This window comes from Nicotiana tabacum, chromosome 6 (genome assembly GCF_000715075.1).
Source record: "Nicotiana tabacum cultivar K326 chromosome 6, ASM71507v2, whole genome shotgun sequence".
In the NCBI taxonomy this organism is placed as follows: domain Eukaryota; kingdom Viridiplantae; phylum Streptophyta; class Magnoliopsida; order Solanales; family Solanaceae; genus Nicotiana; species Nicotiana tabacum.
Genome location: NC_134085.1, coordinates 115,394,904 through 115,410,362, shown reverse-complemented (window position 1 = coordinate 115,410,362; position 15,459 = coordinate 115,394,904).

The following is a 15,459-nucleotide window of genomic DNA, read 5'->3' as shown; positions in this document are numbered from 1 at the left end:
TTCTTTTAATTTGATAGTTATTACTTCTTCTTCCTTTTTCTTTCAATTTTAACTTAGGGTTCCATAATGTTAATTAGATTAGGTTTTAATTAGTCAAAATTGGTGATTAACTACCTAGTGGGTTGATAATGTGTTGATTAATGCTAAAATACACAAAAAATTGGAAACCCTAGGTGCCGAGCCCAAATTTGACCTTTGAGGTCCGCGGTTGTTTTTCTACGGTCACCTATCTTTTGAGGGATTTTTAAGTCTTGATAACCGCGGTCAGCGGTGGCATTTTTTGTGGTCCGCGGTGCACTTACCGTGGCCCCGCTCCATTTTTTGCGATCCGCGGTGCTATTGAATCAGAGAGCAGTAGTCTGAGTCCCACCTCTCTGCGATCTGTGGTTGATTTTTTGCGGTCTGCAGTGCGGCCTTGTTTTACACTGTCAACTATTTTTCTGCACTACTGCTTCTAGTCTTTGCACTAACAAGTTCACCTGATATACTTGCAGACAATGGTTAAATCTAGAGGAGGTGGTGACAAACAAAAAGGTATAGCAAAGTCTTCCCGGGGTAGGGGATGAGACATGATCAAATTGACCCCAGCAGTTCGGAAAGCAATTGGGGAAACCAGAAAACTCATCAAAGCTGCAGATAGAGCTGCTTCCCATTCTGAGGGAAGTGAGTACTTGTCCTCCCGGGAGGCATCTAAGTCTGATTCAGTGCTGGAGTATGTACCTGACTTCCCGGAGAGGCATCGTTTGAGAGATTTACCCACACCTCCAAACTCACCTACTGCTCATGCTTCAGTTCAGATTTCTTCTGAGTCGTCTGAAGACTCAGCTGAGAGCAGTGATAGTTCAGCTTCAACCTCCCATACACCTTCGTCACCTGGACAGGATGTAGATGCCGGGGTACAGGATGAAGAGGGAAGGGGTGTGCCCCAAATCGGGGGTGTGGAAAGAGCTAGAAACCTCGAGATGTGGCAAAAGCGGTTTGTTAGTGAGCTAGCTTATCACAAGTTCCGGGAATGGTGGCCTCTAAAGTAGCTTATTATTGAGTGCCAGTTCATAGATAGGGATCTCCTACCGCACAACCCCAACGTGAAACAACAATTCAATGAACGATTGGGGTGGGATTACTTCACCAGCATGGTGTAAGAGGAAAACCAATACCTATTCAAAGAGTTTTATGCCAATGCTTCCCACATCAAGAAGGTTACCAAAGTGAGTAAAGTGCGGAACTTGAAAGTGAAGTTTGATGGGAATACAATAAATGAGTACCTGGACTTTAATAAGGAAGATGAATCATTGTACTTGGAAAAGTTGGCACTTGATGAGGCAACCCGTCCATGGTTGCCATCATATTTGGCTCTCCCGGGCACCACCCCAGCATGGTTGACATCAGGAGTTGCAATCTTGAGGAAAACCTTAAACTTTGAGGCGAAGGGGTGGGAGACTTTTGTATGCAGCAGGCTGGACCCCACTACCCATAAAAACTCCATGCCGGTCTCCCGGGCGATATTGGTGGCGACTATTATGGCGGGGTTCCCGATCAATGTCGGGAACGTCATGTCTAGGGTATCAATGAGGGTGACATATCATTGATAGATCATACCCCTTACTGTATTTCCTTACAATATATTTGGCAGACCAGGATGTGGAGAAAAGTAACTTTGACGTGAAGGTGAAACACAAGATGCCATTTTCATGGTACAGCCTCAAGGCTGATGACAACCCCAAAGCTAAAGATCCTAAAGGCAAAGCCACTACTTTTACTGGCCAGTCTGAAGAGCTAGTAGTAGTCACTTCTTCTCAGCCTCCCACTGCCATACCAGAGCCTGCCTCCGGACTATCTACTTCTACCCTTCCAGATATCCCATCCTCCTCAACATACCTATTGACTGCCCAAAGATTAAGCCAAACACTCTCCAGTATCAATAATTGGATGCATGCAACAACTTCTAAGCTGTCTGTACTTTCTAGTTCAGTGGTAGCACAGTCAGTTCCCCTGTAGCCACATGTGCCAGCTTTGATAGAGGAGGCTCTCAAGGAGCTTTTGGACAACTAGAAGAAGCTCCTTGATAACCAAAAGCTGATAATGGATGCTCTTGATAAATAAGGGAAAACACTAACGGAGTTGAGCAAATACACAAAGAAGCTGAAGAAGACGCGAGCCTCGAAGGAGTCGGTCAAGGAGTTGAGGGGAGAAGTAGAGAAGATGAAGGCAGCTGATCATTTGCCTTTGGAGTTGCTATTGCATGATCAGCCTCCAACAGCCGAGACAGAGCAGGTTTCGGAGCAAGAGCTTGAGAGAGATCCAATGAGGAGGAGTATGGAGTTCGCCAAGATGGAGGGTGCTGCTTCTGACCAGCCACATGCTCCCGGGACAGCTGATCTAGGTGCCCAGCCATAGGTCACGTGCTACCACAGGACCCCATGCAAACGGAGGATACATATGGAGTTTTTCTTCACTGTCTATCTTTCTTTTTGAGCTTATTTTTGGTTAGTTAGAATTGAGGACAATGCTAGCTTTCATTTGAGGGGGTGACCCTACTTTGATTTTTGATTTGATAGTTGGACTTTAATTATGACAGTATTTTCTTTCTTTATGCTTATTTTCATTTTTGGTATGTATATAACTCTACCTTTTATTTTACTTTTCGTTATTGTTCTAGTTTGGTCTGTATATAAATTTACTCTCATATGTATATTCATCTCTTCTTATGCATATTCATCTAAACACCCCTTTTGTACATATTCAGTTTACTTTCTGCATTTTACTTTATACCTAATTTTGTAATTTCCTTAATAGTATATCTTCTTACTTCATTTAATAGCTTCTTTTTCGGTTTGTAGCTTCTTATTTTTCAAGTTTCAATGATCAATAAGCCTTTGATTTTCTTAATGCCACGGTTCTTTCCAAAGTGGAATTTGTGTGAACCGGGTGACTCTTCTCGATGATGGATGGCATGACAACCTTCTTAAAGGTTTGAGTCTATTTTTCTTTTTGTTTTTGTGTAAATAGTGGTTAGTAAGCAATGGTGCCTCAGGCAAAGCTTCACTTGGGCCTAACACATTTACCTTTGACCTTATGGTTAAAAACAAATTGTTTTGTATATGATGGTGATAGTTGTGACCTTGAGACTCTTGTGTTGGCTAAACAATCATCGAGTGGTTTTTCGGAACCATTTGTGCTCCTAAAATCTTAGCTAAGGTTGTTGTGGGCCCCCAACTCTGTTTCTTTAGCAATCCTATAGCTTGTGTGGTCAGGTATTGATTTGCAAGTCCAAGTCCCGTGCCAGTGAGTCTAGAACTTGCCCTGAATGTTTGTCTAGGTGAAATACTAAGTATAACTCGGCTTGAGAAGTGTTTATAGGCTCTCCTTGATCCCAATTGATACTTAAAAACATACATAGCCTACCAATGATGATATCCCTAGTCAACCCTATTGAGCCTTAGCCCTTATTCTTTCAATAACCATGATACAAACCTTTATCTGTTCTAAAATGATCCTCGCTTAGCACCCTATCTTTCCTTAGTACAAGGAAAAAGCATAAGTTTGAGGGGAGAGACGAGTAATGCAAAAGTGATAAAAGGTACAAAATGAAGAAAAGAAAAGGCAAAGAAAAAGAAAAAGAAAGAAAAGGCAAAGAAAAAGAAAAAGAAAGAAAAGCCAAAAATTCAAAAAAGAAAATGAACAATGTAGAAGAAATGAAGGGATTCAATGAAAGCAAAAGATGAAAGGCATGGAAAGATTAGAAAGGAGAAAAAGAATTGAAATGAACAAGAAAGATTGATAGTGTGTCTCTCTAGCCCCTAAAGAAGAAGTAAATGACTCAAAGAGTCAAGAAAACATGTGCCAAAATGAAGCAAATGAAGTGCTTAGGGAAGATGAAACCTTCTTAGACCAATATATCCTACCCTAAACCAAAAGCCTTCGTTACATTCCCACAAAAGCCCTATATGATCTTTAGTTGAGTGAGCTTGCATTAGTGGTGACTCACATAAGGGGCAAGCTTATGGTACATAAAGCCGGACTTGTGACCTTCCTTTGAGAGAGATGAGTGTGTTTTCTACAATCCTCGTTCTGAGTGCTACAATCTAAAAGTGAGGTTTGCTTATGGAGAGTTGAGAAGTATGAGTTTGGGTTCCACAGTGACCAATGTAACAGAAAGAGTTTCCTTGATGAGTTGAGTCAACTCTTAATGCTTTTGTGTCGCACTATATCCATGGTACTAAAAGGTTGTGTATTGTTGATAATGCATTTGAGTAGAGGGTAATTGTTAGTCCCAATTGATTCTTGACGATGTTACTTTAGAACAACTGAATTTTCCTTTCTTTTATCTTGAGGAGGTAGGAATTACTTTGTTTGCTCGAGGACAAGCAAAAGCTTAAGTTTGGGGGAGTTGATAACTAGGTATTCTCGTCTAGTTTATGATTTTTTTGCTTGAGTTTTGGACTAAAATGTGTACAAGTATTCCCAAAAAGCTAACTTGTTGTGCTTGTTTGCAGTGTTTGGTCAAAAGGAGACAAAGATGTCATAACCAGCTCAAAAAGGAGTGAAACCTGCACAAGGTCAAAGCTAAGTCAAAGCAGCGCTACATCGGAAAATCTACAGTGGCCGCAGAAGACTCACCGCGATCGCGATCCTTTTGTCACGGTCCACGGTGGCAAGGATTCATAGAGTTGGAATTTTTGGAAATCAAGCTACCGCGGTCCGCGGTGATTTTATGTGACCGCGATGCCTCCACCGCGACAACGGTCAGTTTATCGCGGTCCGCGAAGAAGAAGTTCAGAGAGCCTGGAGTTTGAGCAAAAGCTGAAGATCGCGGTCCGCAGTTGATTTACCGCGGCCGCGGTAGCCTCACCGCTACAGCGGTCCATTTTCCGCTTTCAGTGCTACCTCTGTCAGGGGCATTTTTGTCCGAAAAATTTAGCTGTGTATAAATACTTTCTTTTCAAAATTTTAGGTTATCTTACATTAGGTGAGCACGTGAAACACCGTATTTGACTATTTTGAGTAATTTTGTAGCTAGTTTAGCAATTAAACTTAGTTTCTTCTCTTGTAATTACAATTTATGGATTATTATTCATCTCAATCTATGATTTCTTTTTCAATAAAGAGTAGCTAAACCCATTAGCTAGGGTTGTGGCTCAACCCTAGTGTGGGTATTTAATGGGTCTTTTATTTTAGGGCTTAGATGTTTATGAATGATTATTATTTGGCCTGATTTATGCTTTCTATGTTGAATTAGTCGTTGCAAATACTAATTTATGCCTTTTTGACTTAGTCTCTTCTTGAGAAAGAGAGACTAAGTCTAGAAATTTCAGGCAAACAAAGAATTGGGGCATATTCAAGAGATTGATAGCCCAAATTAAAGGGTTAAACCTAGAGATAGTAATACCCGACTTGAGCCAACATTGCTTGCACAAGTTGAACACCCAATTGGGCTTGAGAAAGCCAATTAGGGCAAAGTCACTCTTACTACCGAGAAGTGTAGAGTGAGTAGCTTCGTGCATTAGGCTATAGCATGATCCCAACTATAATATTATTTCCCTAAGTTCTAGATCCTGTTAGATACTCACCTAGGAGTAAGTCACTTCCTTAGTGTCTCTTTACCCATTTAGAAAACCCTACAAACATATATACTTAGCTTAATTTCCCACATAATTAGTATAAAATTAGAAGTAACAACAAACAAAAATAATTGGAAGTGTAATCAAGAGCACTACATACTGCTAGATTAGATAGGAATCCAACACCAAACATTGTATTAGCTCCCTGTAGATTTGATCCCGACCTTCTCTAGTAAAAATTGCATCAACCGCTCTTTCCACTCTGTAGTGGTATAGGGTTGGACCCGATCATGGCGGCCGATGCTTTGAGTCACCAGGCAGAGAGTTTGGGCAGTTTAACTTATCTACCAGCAACAGAGAGGCCCATGGCATTGGATGTTCAGGCCTTAGCTAGCCAGTTTGTGAGATTGGATATTTTTGAGCCTAGTCGAGTATTGGCTTGCGTAGTTTCTCGATCTTCTCTTTATTATCGTATTAGAGAGTGTTAGTATGATGACCCCCATCTACTTGTCCTTAGGGACACAGTCTAGCATAGTGATGCTAAGCAGGTCACTATTGGGGATGATGGTGCATTGAGGACGCATGACAGACTATGTATGCCTAATGTAGATGGGTTGCGTGAATTGATTCTTCAGGAGGCTCATAGATCCCAGTACTCTATTCATCCGGGTGCCACGAAGATGTATCAAGACTTGAGGTAGCATTACTGGTGGAGGAGGATAAAGAAAGATATAGTGGAGTATGTTGCTCGGTGCCTAAATTGCCAGCAAGTGAAGTATGAGCATCAGCGGCTGGGTGGATTGCTTCAGAAGTTAGAGATTCCGGAGTGAAAATGGGAGCGAATCACTATGGACTTCGTTGTTGGACTCCCACAGACTTAGCTGAAGTTTGATACAGTTTTGGTGATTGTGGATAGACTGACCAAGTCAGCTCACTTCCTTCCTGTGATGACTACCTATTCTTCCAACCAACTGGCTTGAGTTTACATCTAGGAGATTGTTAGACTTCATGGCATGCCGAAATCTATCACCTCTGACCGGGGCACGCAGTTTACATCATGGTTCTAGAGAGCTTTACAACATGAGTTGGGTACTCGAGTAGTTGAGCACAACATTTCACCCTCAAACGGATGGACAGTCCGAGCGCACTATTCAGATTTTTGAGGATATGCTCTGTCGCGCCCCCCCTTTTTCCTCGCAGAGTCTAGGTTTCGACATTCATTAGGAACAACTTATTTCCATTTGGGAATTGGGTATTTGAATTTTTAAGAGTCGCCACCTAACGGATTTAAGGTGCGTTAGGGCATCTAAAGCAAGTAACTCATAAAATCGGTTTGCATTACCAGAGATTAGGTAAGGGCTCAAAATAACCTTGAGGGGAAGGTGTTAGGCACCCTCGAGGTCCACAATGGTGGGTCCTGGCCGAACTCAAATTAGTTGAATTAGTCTTAGGCAAACAAAGTAAATTAGACAAACAGATGCTTTGTTAAAAAAAACAAGGGGTAAAGGAGGTTCTGAGTTTTTTAGCCTATAGGATCACTTATGTGTAATGCTTGGTAATCGTCCCCAAGTTTGGGTGCTACACATTACATTAGCACACAAGTCATCATATCCTTTACTACCCAATTACCCTCCCCTCAGTTATTACCTAAAACATTCTAGCAACATCAAGTACATATCCTATGAGTGCACTACCCGTCCCTTTACTTATGGTCCTGGAGGTGTTTAGGACTTCTAATTAAGGTGGGTATAGACTCTCCTACAACACTTAAAGGAGAAAATCTAAGCGACAAGCAAAACAAATAAGACATGACAGATAAAGGAACAGTTAAAGGCTCACATTTACCTCCACAAACAAGCAGGCAATTGCACGTCTCAAACAACAGTATCTTAGATACTCTTTAAGAAAGTCCTATAGCAGGATATCTAGGCAAGCACAAAGTAGAACATATGCAGTGTTTTATTAAAATGAGGCATAAGGTACTTAATCAGTTACCTACTGATTTTAGGACTAGCTGAATATGGGCACTACACAAACAAAGCATAGTTTTATATTTTCTAGATTTTAATCACCCTACAAGCTTGCCTAGGCGTGGATCAAAGATGTCCTATGAACATGATATCTAATCGTTAATCAGAACTGCGATAAACCAGTAAACAATTTTAAACAGGCAGTTTAGTTCATTAGCTCCTATAGGCATGCTGTCTAGGTGTAGAAAATGATTTTATCTTATAGACATGGTATCTAGCTGCAGAAATTGGTGTTAAACCCTTGTAGACATGGTATCTAAACGCAGAAGTTGATTTGAACCTTATTTGCATGCAGAAACTGATTTTAAACCTCCTTTGCATGATATCTAGAATACAGGATTGATTTTAAAATTATAGGCCGGGTATATAAATGCACATTAGTAAACAAATATCGCAACAACCTATAGACATGGTTTCTAAATGCAAGAACTAATTTTAAACTTATAGGCAAGGTTTCCAAATACACATAAGTATACAAACATCGCATCAACCTATAGACATGGTTTCTAAATGCAGGATCTGATTTAAACTCTATAGGCATGGTATCTAGATGCACATAAGTAAACAAACATCGCAGTAACATATAGGCATGGTATCTAGAAGCATGACTGATTTCAAATCCTATAGGCATGGTATCTACCCTTTCCCAACAAAATATATATAAGAACCCCTCCCAGTTTTACTAATATCCCCAATATCTGGTTTACAAGTATATTATTATTACAAACCAAGCATAAATAATGAATCACAGAGGTGAAACTGCTAAAGCTATAGGGAGCCTGAACATGCCCAAACAGTAAACCTGGGAAACCAAGCCTTCAACCAAATATGCAGTATCCCAACAACTCATAGTATCCAAGAGAGTATTCTGGTGCGTCAAAGTTCCCAAGGGCCTCAAGGACCCCGGGCAATGCTCACACCCAGACTCTCTTTAAAGAGAAATAGTCTTTGGGTGTAGTGGAAGAGCCAGCCCCAGTGTGTCAGAGTTCAGAGGAGTCTCATGGACTCCTAAGCAGTGCTCACACTGGAGGGGCAAGATCCTAGATATTCTAAGAGTAGGAGTGGAAGGTAGTGCTTGAAAGTTTAGAGATAGTTTTCCAGAAGTAAAATAGTTCAGGAGTGAAAACAGTTCAGGAGTAAAAAACAGTCAGAAGCATTCTGAAACAAAGGGGTCTCAGCAGAAACATAGTCACAAAGCAAAGGCCCATATTGCCCAGATTTAATAGAATGAGCTTAGCCCTGAACTCCATCAATTAACAACAGATAGGATCAATTAGTTTAACAAGGTTTCTCATGGTATTTATCCCTTGACTATTACTAGGTTAATCTATAGGCATGTATTAATCATAGGACAACATGCTAGGATAAAACAATCACACAGAAAACAAGCAGAGTTGAGGGCATAGAGACCATGACTTAATTAGGAGTTTGTTAAGGATGAGAACTTAGAACAGGGCAAGTAAAGATAGATCTAATGGCATAGAGGCAAACATGTAGATATGTTGAAAGCATGGAGACACATAGGTCTAGTTAATAGAAGCAGGCATGCTGATTAAGAGTATTAGCATGAAGCACATAGATCTAGTTAAGAATAGACAGGCTGATAACAAAGATCATACTGATTTAGTAACATGAAAGTAGATATGCTGAGAACAAGAAGCACACAAGTTAAATCATACAGAGGTTCAAATGATAGTAAAGTGGAGGCATACCAGTTACAGATGATAAACAGAAGATGAGAGATGTACAGAACTCAGTGGTCTAGCCTTGGCTTTTAGGCGGCTAGGCAATACAATGAATACAAGTAGCAGGGAGGTTTTGAGAGCAAAGCTTTTGTGTGTGTCTATGTGTTTTTGAACTGTGTTCGTGTGTGTGTTAAAGAAAAGGGGTGAAACTTATATAGCATTGAGCAGAGTAAACAAATAACGCAAGAAAAATTAATGGCACATAAATAAAGTATGCAAATCAATTAACCAGTCAGTTAGAGCTAAACCTAATCAATTAATAAGACAGAATCCGGGAAATATCACTTAAATTAGGGAGAATCTCATATGAAATCTATTAGCAGACATGATTGAAGTTAAATAAGGTAAGCAATAAGTTTAAAGACCATATATTGGATTAATTAATATAAATAAGGCAAGTGGTACCAATTAAAAGTCATAAATGAGGAAAATAGGTAAAATCATATGGAAGTACTAATTTTAACAGGAAAAATATAATTCGAATCCTAGGTAAAATCAGTCAATCTATTTTGATTGATAGATATAAACAATAACGGGAAAAGTTGAAGCAGACAGTGAGACAAATGAATAAACAAAGGACTAGAACATACGCATAAAAGAGTCGGTAGAACTAGTAAAGATAATCCGATTCAAACACTTAGAAACTTTGGAAAAGTTTTGCAGAAACAAGAAGAAGTAGAACCCTAGTTTTAGAGAAACATTAAGATCGATTAACCGTAAGGAAAGTAGAAAACGTTTAAAGAAAAATGCTATAGAAACTCGAAACCACTTTAAATATACAACAAATAATGAAGAATCAAAACCCTAATTTGGAGGAACATTAAAATCAGTCGATGATAAGAAGAACAGGAAAATCTTAAAGAAAACTTCCATATGAACTTGAAAACGTTTCAGATCTACAAGGATCTGAACAGGTTCAAAGTGTAAGAGATGAGGGTTTTGAGAAAGTGACAGAGATAAAAGAAAATCTGGGTTTGGAACCAGAGATTCGAACCATAAATACAAAATAACTGTACTCAAATATGGAGATGGCCATAGGTGGATTCTTAAACGGTTTCGAACAAAATCTAGGTTGGATATCTTCGAGATCCCTTTATAAAACCACAAAATTGAACAACCAGAAGAGGTAAGAGGCCGGTAGGGGCCTCAAATCACCAGGGAATCCCATGGAACGGGTAATAATCGAAGGGTTTGGGGTAGAATTTAGGTGACCGAGCTAGGGTTAGGGTTAGTTTCAGGGAGAATCGAAGAAGAAGGGGATCTAAGGGCGGCTGGTTGTAACAAATGAATAGGGTTAGGAGGGTTATTTGAGTTAAAAATGGAAAGAATGAATGTGGACCATTGATCTCAAAGATCAACGACCACGATCAGATGAGATTTGGGTTGGGTATGATTTAATTAGATTAGGTTTGATTTGAATTGGACTGGGAGGGGGAGGTCCGAATTTTAATATAATTAAGGGGCTATTTGTTAAATACCTAATTAATTAATAAAATAATTTATAAAAATAGCTAATTAAATGATAAAAATAATATTTATGCATGAAGATGATTTAAAATAATTACTTAACATTATAAAAAATATAAAAAGTCATTTTCTGTATAGATAATGTAGTTATGCATATGCAGGGGCTATTTTTGCAAAATATGCAATTTTAGTTTTAAAAATGCAAATGTAATTGTAAAAATGCAATTAAGAATATTTGAACACTCATATGAGCATAAATGCTGAATTTAGATGACTAAATCATTGTAAAGTAATATGAGGGGTAATTATTGAATATTTATATAATTAAAATGCAGAAATAAATTGATTTAGAGCCTTTAAAAATTACAAACAAATTGTAGAAACACTTGTGCATGTTTGTAAATGCATTTACAATATTTTGAAAGTGTGTATGCACATTTTAAAATATATGAGGGAAAATTGGGTATCAACATGCTCTGTGCGTGTGTGATGGAGTTTGGAGGTTCTTGGGATCCGTTCTTGCCACTTATGGAGTTTGCCTACAACAACAGTTATCAGTCCAACATTCAGATGGCACCATATGAGGCTCTGTATGGTAGGCCGTGTCGGTCCCTAATGGGTTGGTTCGATCCGGGCGAGGCTAGATTATTAGGTACAGACTTAGTTCAGGGTGCCTTGGAAAAGGTTAAGGGGATTCAGGATAGACTTCGCACAGCCTAGTCCAGATAGAAGAGTTATGTGTACCAAAAGGTTCACAATGTTGTATTCATGGTTGGAGAGCGGGTCTTGCTCCGGGTTTCGCCTATGAAAGGCATTATGAGGTTCAGAAATAAGGGCAAGATGAGCCCAAGGTTTATTAGCCCTTTTGAGGTGTTGTGTTGTGTTGGGGAGGTTGCTTATGAGCTTGCCTTACCTCTCAGCCTAGTAGGAGTTCAGCCGGTATTTCATGTTTTAATGCTCCGGAAGTATCACGACGATCCATCTCATATGTTGGATTTTAACTCAGTCTAGTTGGACAAGGATCTATCCTATGTTTAGGAGCCAGTGGCTATTTTGGACAAGCAGGTTCGAAAGTTGAGGTTAAAGAATATTGCATCAGTAAAGGTACAGTGGCAGGGTCAGCCAACCGAGGAGGCGATTTGGGAGACCGAGCAGGATATGCGCAGATGTTACCCTCATCTTTTCACCCCAATCCCCTATTAACTGCTTCCTCTATATCTATTTCTGCTGTTGTGACTTGCCGGGAGGGTTCATTTTGGGTTTTGGAGTGTTTTGGGACACTTAGTCCCTACATAGAGGCTCAAGCCTTAAGATTTGGGTTGTAGTTGGAACTATGTGAAGACGATCGTGAAATGGATTTCCTTTGATTCCGTTAGCTTCGTTGGGTGATTTTGGGCTTAGGAGCATGTCCGGATTGTGATTTGGAGGTCTGTAGCTCATTTAGGCTTGAAATGGCAAAAGTCGAATTTTTGGAGTTTTGGATTGGCAGTGGAATTTTTGATGTTGGAGTTAGAATCCGATTCCGAAAGTTGGAGTAGGTCCGTAGTGTTGAATGTGGTGTGTGTACAAAATTTGGGGTCAATCAGACATGGTTTGGTTGGTTTCAGCATCAGTTGTCGAATTTGAAAGTTTTAAGTTCATTAAGTTTGGATTGGAGGGTGATTTGTACTTTTACGTTGTTTGATGTAATTTGAGGGCTCGACTAAGTTCTTTTGGTGTTTTAGGATTTGTTGGTATATTTTGTTGAGGTCCTAGGGCCCTCGGGTTAGTTTCAGGTATTCAATGGAACAAATATTGGAGTTGTGTTGTTGCTGAAGTGATCCGATTTATGGTGTTTTCGCCCCTCCAGTAGGGAGGCCACATGTGCGGGATCGTATGTGCGGAGGGAAAAGCACAGAAGCGGAAAAATGGAGGAGTGTCAAGGGTCGCAGGTGCGAGGTGCATTCAGCATTTTCGATGCCCGCAAATGCGGTGGAGGGACCGCAGAAGCAGTGAAGGACCGCAAAAGCGAACAAATTTCGGCAGACGCGCACATGATTAAGTGACTTTCGCACCAGTGATGCTTTTCCCGCAGGTGCGGTTGATGTCTCACAGTAGTGACTTAGCTGGGCAGAAAAGAAAAAAAATCGAGGGTTTGATTCCTTTCATCATTTTTGGACTTTGGAGCTTGGAGATTGGTAATTCTTTGAGGGATTTTCAGAGAGAGCTTTGGGGTAACGATTCCTTACTCGAATTTGGTTATATTTCATTAATCTATTGTTGTTTTCTTTATTTAATTAAGGAATTTGAGTGAGAAAGTTGGGAAAATGGGGTAAAAGTTTCCCAATCAAATTTCTGAGTTTTGAGTGGCATTTAAATATCCAATTTGGATAATTTTGGTACGAGTGAACTCGTGAGTGAATGGGTGTTCATATTTGGTAACTTTTACCCGATTCCGAGACGTGGGCCCGAGGAGGCTTTTTGGGCGATTTTTCCAATTTCTTTCCATAACTTCAATTTCATTAGTTAGATTAGTTTCTTGTAGCTATATTTACGTTATGTAATTGATTTGGTTAGATTTGCGCCATCCGAAGCTGGATGTTCGTGAAAGGAGCATTGTGACAGATTGATTTGAGCTTGATTCGAGGTAAGTGTCTTGCCTAACCTTGCGTGGGGGAACTCCTATTAGGATTTGGTACTGTCCGATATGTGAGCGTCGTGTACGTGTGGTGATGAGTACGTACACGGGCTATTTGTTGTAAAAATCCATTTTTTACTAAGTCATAACTTGTTTCTCCTTGTTTGAACTATACTAGCATATGTAACTATCCTGTTTCGATTAGAAAAGAATGCCTACCTATTTTAACTACCTATTTGAACTTTGTGCAGCTTGTCTAGCGAAATTTCCTGCCTTCCTTGACTTTCACTTGGTCTAAACTATAGGCTCTCTTGTTGTAACTGTTATTCCTATTGGTTGAGCTGCATATTTACTTTGGGACTATGAAATGGTATTCCGGGAGATCCTCCGGTACTGCATATTTACTTTAGGACTACAGAATAGTATTCCGGGAGATCGCTCTATTTTGCATATTTACTTTGGGACTACGGAATGGCATTCCGAGAGACCCCCCTACCCATTTACGTTTGGGACTATGAGACGGTATATCAGGAGATCCCCTATTGTTATCATTGTGTTATGAGCTGTTTCCTTCGTTGATTCTGTATCTATTTTTACTGCGATATTTTATTTTGTTTTATTTCATTATACTTATACCAGTAGGGCTCTGACCTGACCTCGTCACTACTCGATCGAGGTTAGTCTTGACACTTATTGGGTACCGTTGTAGTGTACTCATGCCCTTTCCTGCACATATTTTCGTGTGCAGATCCAGGTTCATTGTACCAGCCTAATCACTAGTTGTAGTTGCTGTTACTTATTGGAGACTTCAAGATACATCTTCTCGTGCCCGCAGATCCTCAGAGTCCCCCTCTATCCCCCTATGTTCATTTTCCTTCCTTCTGTAGAAATGATGTATAGAACAGTTAAGACTTCTTAGTAGCTTGTGACTTGTGGGTTTTTCGGGTTTTGGGAATTGTTTCGTACATTTCTGAAGTGATAATTGTATATGTCGAGTGGCATTCAGATGCTCATTAGTCATTGTTACTATTAATAGTTAATGTTCATGCTTTTGTTTCATTTTTCACAAAGTGTTAGACTTACCTAGTCGTAGAGACTAGGTGCCGTCACGACAACTCACGGAGGGAGAAATTGGGTCGTGACAAGTTGGTTATGTGGATTACTTTCCTTATTTTTCTTCATTTGCTTTAAAATGCTATGACATGCACATCCTTTCCTTATTTACCTTTATTTGTTTTAAACTACTATGACATGCACACTTTCCTTATTCATATTTATTTTAAATTGCTATGACATGCACGTCCTTTCCCTTCTTCTCCTTTATTTTTTTTTATTTTACCCCCCAAGTCGCCCAAATTAGAGGGCCACGACGGGCACCCGGTGCCTACTCAACCGAGCGCCACGTACCTTTTTTTCTATAAGACTCGTCACGGCCATGATAGGCCACAGTTATATATATAATTAATAATATTAGAACTTAACTCACATATCTAATCCAAAAGGATTTATATAGATATATAGGGGCCGACAAGGCCATTGACATGTCATACCTACAGCTATACACAGGACACTGTCTGCAAAACCTCTAAGAAAACATTATCATAATACATAAGTCGGGACAGGACCCCCGACATCTTCATAAAACAAAGTAACATATATACAAACGTGACTCGACAATACGCCAGGAGGATGTGGAGTTCACCAACAAAAAGCTGATATCTGGAGGCAGCCTGCAGTGGATGGTCTTCACCTCTCCTATCTACACCTACGTGGCATGAAACATAGCGCCCCGGGAAAAGGGACGTCAGTACGAAGAATCTACCGAGTATGTAAGACAGAAATGAAACAACATAATAATAAGATACTATCTCGGGGAGAGATGAGAGTCAACTTATAACTTCTGACTTGCCACTGAGAGCCGTAACATGTAGAATAAAACCCATTCATATATATAAATAAAACTATGATATAGTAGTTCTGATTACATCACTCTCGTGGAGTTAACTGCCCAACTAATCAGTGGTAACTGCCCGACCGGT